Source organism: Benincasa hispida, chromosome 2 (assembly GCF_009727055.1).
Source record: "Benincasa hispida cultivar B227 chromosome 2, ASM972705v1, whole genome shotgun sequence".
NCBI classification, from domain to species: Eukaryota; Viridiplantae; Streptophyta; class Magnoliopsida; order Cucurbitales; family Cucurbitaceae; genus Benincasa; species Benincasa hispida.
Window position 1 is genome coordinate 28852578 of NC_052350.1, and position 8226 is coordinate 28860803.

Consider the following 8226-nt stretch of genomic DNA (forward strand, 5'->3'; position numbering starts at 1 on the left):
AGTGAAAAGACTGCAGTTGCGGGTCTTTAGTGGAGTATACCCACAGTTAACGAATATTGATTAACTTGGTTAATGAGTTTAGCCAATTAATCTCATATCGTTGAAGCTTCTGATCTACAGGTCTATCAGGTCCTCTTGTTAGCTCACTGGAGGATATTTAAGAGGGATGATTTGAATTGTTCAAATTAATTTGAGGAAACCATATATTAATGTGATTAATATATAATTGATTATGGATATGATCTATAGTTCAAATTAAATTGGAAAGTAAGATTTGAATAAGATTCAATTAATTAATTCAAGAGAATTAGATTCACAAAGAATTAATTAATAGAGAGGTATTGCACATGTAAATACGATGTTTATGATAATTAAATATATATACACACACACACACACACATTAAATTAGATTTAATGTATAAATAGTTATTTAATTAATGTGCAAATAAAATTAAATAAGTGTTATTTAATTGTGCTAATCAATTAAATATGTGTTATGTAATTAATTTGGCTAATTAATTAAATAAAGATTATTTAATCAATTAATTGTGGAAAAGCGAAATGGGAAAATGATTAAGAAAAGGGCTTGGCCCTTCTCTTTATAAAAACCTCCCTATGGCCCCTTTAGGACATACTGACAATACACAACATACAAGTGTTATTGTACAAAATTGTTCCTAAGCCACAAAGATATTCCTCTCTACTCTCCAAAACCTTTTTCTCCTCTTCCTGTCCCATAGTTGGATACCACCTATCCTTCTATTGGAATCCTAGAAAATAACAAGGTTACTCTCGGTGTAATGTTCGAGATTGTTCAAGAAATTATTCGTGATCAAGATTGTTGAAGGAGTTGTTCGTTGGAACTTCGAGAGGATTGTTCGTGAAGCTTGGGAATCTACAAAGATAAAAATTCTTCTAATCCTTTCCCAAAGCATGTTAATATACATGTTTATATTCTGTTTTAGTATACTGAAAGTTAAATTTAAGGACATTTGGACCAATTTCGTTAATTGGGTTTAGACCCCAAATGATTAATTAATTTTAGATTCACTATTCTAGACCATGGTTGCTAAATTAAATTGTGGTTTATGTTTAGAGTTGATTCAAGTCTTACAAAAGTTTTAAGGAGATTACTTTCATGGACTATTTTTGTGACAAAATTTTGAGGTAAGTAATCTTAACTACTGGAACCATCTTTGTGTCAAGCAATGAATTTAAGAATGATTATGAGGATTCTAAGACTGTTTGCATCGAGATGCATGAGGATAAATGAGTTTATCTTAATTGTGTTTTAAAGCATGTTTTGAGTGCAGGCATGAATTAAGTTATTTTGTTTATATAATTTGCTAGATGAACATTGAGTATGATGTTACGACTTTGTATGTTTGTGGGACTATGTTTTATGATGTATGTTATGTTTATGATAGTGATTAGTTACCCTACCCGTAAGTAGATACCCATATGTAAGTAGTTTTAGCAAAATAGTCTAAACTATGAGTGACATCTATTTTGCAATGATGTTTTAGTGAGGTTAGATAAAAGTCACCGTAGAGTGATCAAGTGCCTCTTCACTGAAATGAGACATTTTCAACTACTAGACAGAAACAACACCTTGTCACTGTGACTAACAATCACCATTGTTCGGTCCATAATTTGTTAACTTGCTTAACAATTCTTGTAAGTGTAGCCCCTCATTTTAGTTTCTAGAGTTCCATCCTAATGAGCCAACCGTAGGAAAAAATCGATTGGGACATGAAACTAAAGCATCCCTATCCATTTCTAGAGATCAAATAAAGCATCATGCAAAGATGTCATCCTTTAGGGGGACACTCACAGTTTCACACGTCCCACTCCCACTTACTATAAACACTCTCTCCATTTACCTTGATATTGATCTATATAAATGCCACTCGTAGGGGGACACCCATGGTGCCTCGATGCTGAGTATAGACCTCACGGTGTGAATTTTAAGGGAGAAACATGAAGAGGATAAAATGAAGTATCATATGCCCATTTCCTCCCACTTAGCGTTTTATCTAAATTAATTTAGGAAAATCCGGCTACTAATTTTAACTAAGTGAATGTTTAATTTTTCCCAAAAAAAAAAAAAAAATTTGTCTTTGGATAGTTAAACAATTTTGATCAAGGTCTATTAAACTCTTTAATAAACTTTAATCAAACTTGCATGCATGTAACAAATCTATCCAATTCACCTTTCCAAGTAAGTTCCCAGGTAAGGGTGTTACGTTTCCATCAACTTAAATACCCCAGCCTAGACAGAACTCGTCTTAGACAAAAGGTCCCTTGTAGATACATTGTTACATTGTTAATTTTTTTTATGAATCAATTTAATCCTATTAAACTAAGATTTCTAATCTCATTGGAAACATGATCTTAGGTCTATCTCAATCATATTTTAAAACAATTTTAATAGATGAATATAACCTAAGGTTTGCATGCATCTCCAAATTATTGATTTTAATTCTAATTTCATTTGGTTATAACAATTATAAAGAAATGCAATAATTAAAACCATACATTGCATGCATTGACATACTTTAGTAAAATAATACATTTATAAATTAATCAAAAGTAGTGTCATGCTTCATGCAATATCATTTTATTACTAACATGTATAACAATTATATGATAAAGTAATGAAACATACTATAGCATACAACTAAACATATATTGAACCATATATTATAACAATTATAATATAAATGATGCATGAATATGCTATTAATGTATGCATTCACATATTATAATTTTTATATTATATGATGCATGGGCATGCTATATTAATTAAATCATGCATATATATATATTATAACACTTATAATATAAATGATGCATGAATATGCTATTAATGTATGCATTCACATATTATAATTTTTATATTATATGATGCATGGGCATGCTATATTAATTAAATCATGCATATATATATATTATAACACTTATAATATAAATGATGCATGAATATGCTATTAATGTATGCATTCACATATTATAATTTTTATATTATATGATGCATGGGCATGCTATATTAATTAAATCATGCATATATATATATTATAACACTTATAATATAAATGATGCATGAAATTAAATGTATAACTTATGGTGGGATTTTATACTATATGACATACTTTATGGCATATAAATATAAATAATATTCATACATCACATGTATAAGATAAAAAATAATAATTAACGGACCAGGATTAGACACCTAAAAGGAAATTTAAATTTAACTATTACACATAAATATCCATTCGATTTAAAACAGGTGAACCAGACCTTGAACCGCCCAAACCAAACCACAAACGGCTCAAACCAGCCATGAATCGGTCTAGAAGAACCCAACGAACTTGAACTGAAGAGACCGCGAACCGAATCGGACTAACAGACCACAAACCGCGTCAGATTGGAACTAAATCGCGCGTCATCTCCATCTCGGAGCGTCGTGACGCTGTGCTCTAGCGTCACGATGCTACGGAGATGACCTTCATCCTTTGCATCACAGGGTCATGATGCTAGGGCATAGCGCCACGATCCTAATGTACAGTCGCTCAATGTACAATTTCAAACTTCTTCGAAACACCTCTGAAATTTCAAACATCCATTGATTGTAAAACCTATTCAATATAGCACATCACATGAACAAATTGAATGTAGTAACCCACCAAAACTATTAAATTTATGCTGAAATTTTTCGAAAAAATTGGGCCATTAAACCTTGCTCTGATACCAATTGACGGATCCCGATAAAGGGTCCTTGAGCGGAAGCAACTAATCGTCCCAATTTCTAAAATTTTACAGAACACAATTTTACAGAGAACAAAAGGAATTATGCATTTAACCCAAAAAATACAGCAGCAATAATTAATAAAAATGTAGAAGAAGATATCAGAAGGCTTACCCGTGAAGACTTCAAACTTCATGTTGATCCTCTTCTCCATGAAATTTGCAAACATAATCCAAAAATGCCAATTAGGACACCACCAGTTAGAGAACTTGGTATTCTTGTGAGAATCTAGGGGATGTGGGCTTTAGTGAAATTGGATTGAGAGGGAAAGGATTAGAAATTAAGAGCAAAGAGGAGGAGCAAGAGGATTTTTTTTTTTCTTAGATCACATAGAGACTTTCTCTGTTGCAGAAAGAAGGAAAAAACAAGAACCCCACCCCCTCTGTCAACCACCCACATCAAACATAGGTGGATAGAAAATTGGGGTGGGAAGTTAACTCCCTCCCAAAAATTCAAATATAAAATAATTAATTAATTTTAAAAATTAAATTAATTAATTAATATAATACATGTAATAACTAATTTATTATACATATATAAATAACTATATGTTATATCACATATAACATATAACTTATAGTTTTTATATTGTATCAAATACAAGATAGCCTATAGTTTCAATTTTCACTCACAAATGGCTTTTAATATAAACCATATTTACAATAAATTGTATAATATGAATCCAATTCATATAATTAATATTTGAATTATATTCAAGTATTTATTTCCTCTTAAATAGTTAATATTATAATGTATCAAATATATTATAGTAATTATATCCCATATAATTAAGATTTAATTAATTATATCATATATAATTAATTCCCACAAGTATTTTGAACAATTCAAATTAATCCAAAAACTGATTCTCATTTATTCTCGTTGAGCTACTGAGGGGACCTCATGGACCTGTAGCTTGAAGCTCCAATGGTACATGAATAATTAGTTAAACTCTTTAATTAAATTGTTCACTATCCGTTAACTGTCAGACACTTCACTAAAGACCGACAGATGCACTCATAGCACTACAGATATATCTCTATGTCCATTGGATATAACCAATCAACAGTACCATGACCTTTCACAAATTACTCATAAGTACAGTTGGGCCAAAATTACCGTTTTTCTCCTGTAGTTACATCTAAACCCTTAAGTACTACTGATCCCTTTAATGAACAATAAATCATAGTCCAACTATGATCAAACCTCTCTTGGACTAGGAGAGGGTGTGGCACTACATTGTTCAAGCCCTAGAATCACCCCTTAAGGGAGTAACTTATCTACTTGTCCCGACATTGGGGAAGGAGTGAATTCCTTCTTGTGTAGTTGTGTTCCCAACTCCCCAATCAGATGAATCCCTAAAATGGTAGGAGTGATCTTGCCACTCTCACCCATACAAATCAAATGACCACCCTCATAGACAGAAGTTCACAACTCACTCAAGATTTAGGTCATGTTACCTATGGTGATCCCAGTGAAATGTAAGTCTCTATTATGAACGGCGTTATATTTCGTGGTCCGATCTTATACAAACTCCTCTATATAAAATATTCCCATTCACATGTCTCCACATAAATGATCAGGATTAGATCATTTGTAGCACTTTACAACAATTGTAACACCTACAATGCAAGTCATACTCGTAGTGTCACCAGGATAAGGTATCCAGCATTTCCATCTACTACATACCATTTAGGTTATCACTTAAACATGATCCACTCGCATGTCTCTACATACATGTTTAAGCTACAAGATAACCCTGGATATTAGTTTATTGGTTTATGGTTAATACAACTAATTTTGAAATAAAACATCACATATTTTATTACATAAATAAGATGTTTGTACATTATAATTACAAACTATAGGACCCTACAAGATTTAGGGCATTACCTCAACATTAATATGAATCACATTCATATTAATTTTAACCTATAGTTTTTATATGAATCACATTCATATAAATAATAATTGAATCATATTCAAATTATAATACTCTTAATAAAAATATATAAATTTAATATGAATCATATTCATATTAATTTTAACATCCTATATGAATCATATTCACATTAAATTTTAATATATAGTTTTTATATGAATCATATTCATATAATTAATATTTTAATCATATTTAAAATATTTATTTATCTCATAAAAATGTATCAACATACATTATATTATATAATATATCAATATACATTATTCAACTGTATCTTATACAATTAATTCACTTTAATTAATTTGAACTATTCAAATCACACCAACGTTCATTTGATTCTCATCAGTCCTCATTGAGCTAACGAGAGGACCTTATGGACCTATAGATTGAAGCTCGAATGATACGATAATTGATTAAACTCTTTTGATCGAATTAATCAACATTCATTAACTGTCGGTCACTCCACTAAAGATGGACAACTAAACTCTTCACACTATAGATATATTTACGTGTCTATTGGATATAACCAATCAACAATGCATTGATCCTTCACTAATTGTTTGTAAGTACAGTTGGGTCAAATTATCGTTTTACCCCTATAGTTACATCTAACTTCTTAAGTACCACTAATCTCTCTAATGAACAATTAGTCATGATCCAACTATGGTCGAACCCTTCTCAGGCTAGGAGAGAGTGAGGCACCTCATTGTTCAAGCCCCGGAATTAGCCCTTAAGGGAACAATTTATCTTCTTACCCTAACTATAGGGAATGAATGAATTCTTTCTTGTGTAGTTCTGTTCCTAGCTCCTCAATCAAACAAATCCTCAAAATGGTAGGCTTATCAAGTCGGTGAATCTGGTCACTCTCACCTATATAAATCAAAGGATCGCCCTTATAGGCAGGAGTTCACAACTCACTTAGGATTAAGGTCAAGTCACCTATGGTCATCTTGGTGAAATGTAAGTCTCTTCTAGCAACGACATTATAAAGAGAGACTTAAAATTTCATGGTCCAGTCTTTATACAAACCCTTTTGTTTAAGATACTACCGTTCACATGTCTCCACAAGAATGGTTAGGATCAGATCATTTGTAGTACTTTACAACAATTATAACAACTACAAAGCGGGTTGTATCAGTAGCCTTATCCATATACTGAAGACCATTTAGGTTATCACTTAAACTTGATTAGTTGTATGTCTCCACATACATGTTTAAGTTACATTAGATAACTTTGGATCTTAGTTTAATGGATTATTGCATAATTAATATAAAATTAATCAACCATTGATTCAACTAACATAAAACTACAAGGCTTTAGGGCTTACATCCAACAATCTCCCACTTGCACTAAAGTTGAGAAAATATGAGCCATGAGACATGTATCCTAGGGCATACACTATACCCTACATGTTTTCCCACTTGCCCTAGCACACTAGAAACATGTCTCATAGTCCTAGACAGTCTAGGAGATCCTCTCATACTTTAGCCTAGAGAATTCTTTTAGATAATATAAACAATTATGTCAATAAAAACCATCTGTTCATTAACGAGATGCACTCACATTCCATGTTATTCCTTCCACTAAGTGCTTACATATGGCCTCCAACTTAATCCTTGAGGCAGACATCATATGAATTGTCGAACAATGAAAAGTCATCCATGAACACCTCCACTAATTCTTCCAGGAATTCAGAAAATATTGCCATCATACATATGGGGAAGTTTCAGATGCATTACAAAGCCCAAAGGGCACGCGCCGAAAGGCAAAAATGTCAAAAAGGCACATGAATGTGGTCTTTTTCTGATCTTCAGATGCGTTTCCTACTTGGTCGTAGCCTGAATAGCCATCCAAAAAGTAGAAAAATTCATTGCCCACAAGTCTGCCCAACATCGGGTCAACGAATGGGAGGGGGAAGTGATCCTTCTTTGTTGCCTGATTCAGTTTGCGGTAATCTATACAAATTTTCCATCTAGTAACGGTTCTAGTAGGAATCAGCTCGCTTTTTCTATTGGCCACGACCATCATACCTCCTTTTTTTGGGCATGCATTGTTGGGTTCAGCCTGCATAGCCTCTCAATGGAGCCTCCCTTTCCTTCCTCTAACCTTATTTTATGCATACAATATGAAGGACTAATCCTTCGAATGACCGTTAGGGTCCAGCCAATGGCTTTTGTATACTTATTCAAAACTTTTAACAAGGCCTTCTTATCTTCCGCTTTTAATGCGGCAAAGATAATAACTGGCAGAGTGTCATTATCCCCTAAATACGCGTATTTGAGGTGTGCTAGTAGAGCCTTTAGCTCTAGGATAGGTGGTTCTTCTAAAGATGGTTTAATTTTCACTGTTTTTCGTTCAGTCAGATTCAAGGGTTCGAAACCAGGGTTAAATGCTATCAATGCATAAACTTCTTCCACTGCCAGGTCATTTCCTTTCTCTTCCAACTCCTTCTTCAACAATTCCCAGTGTCC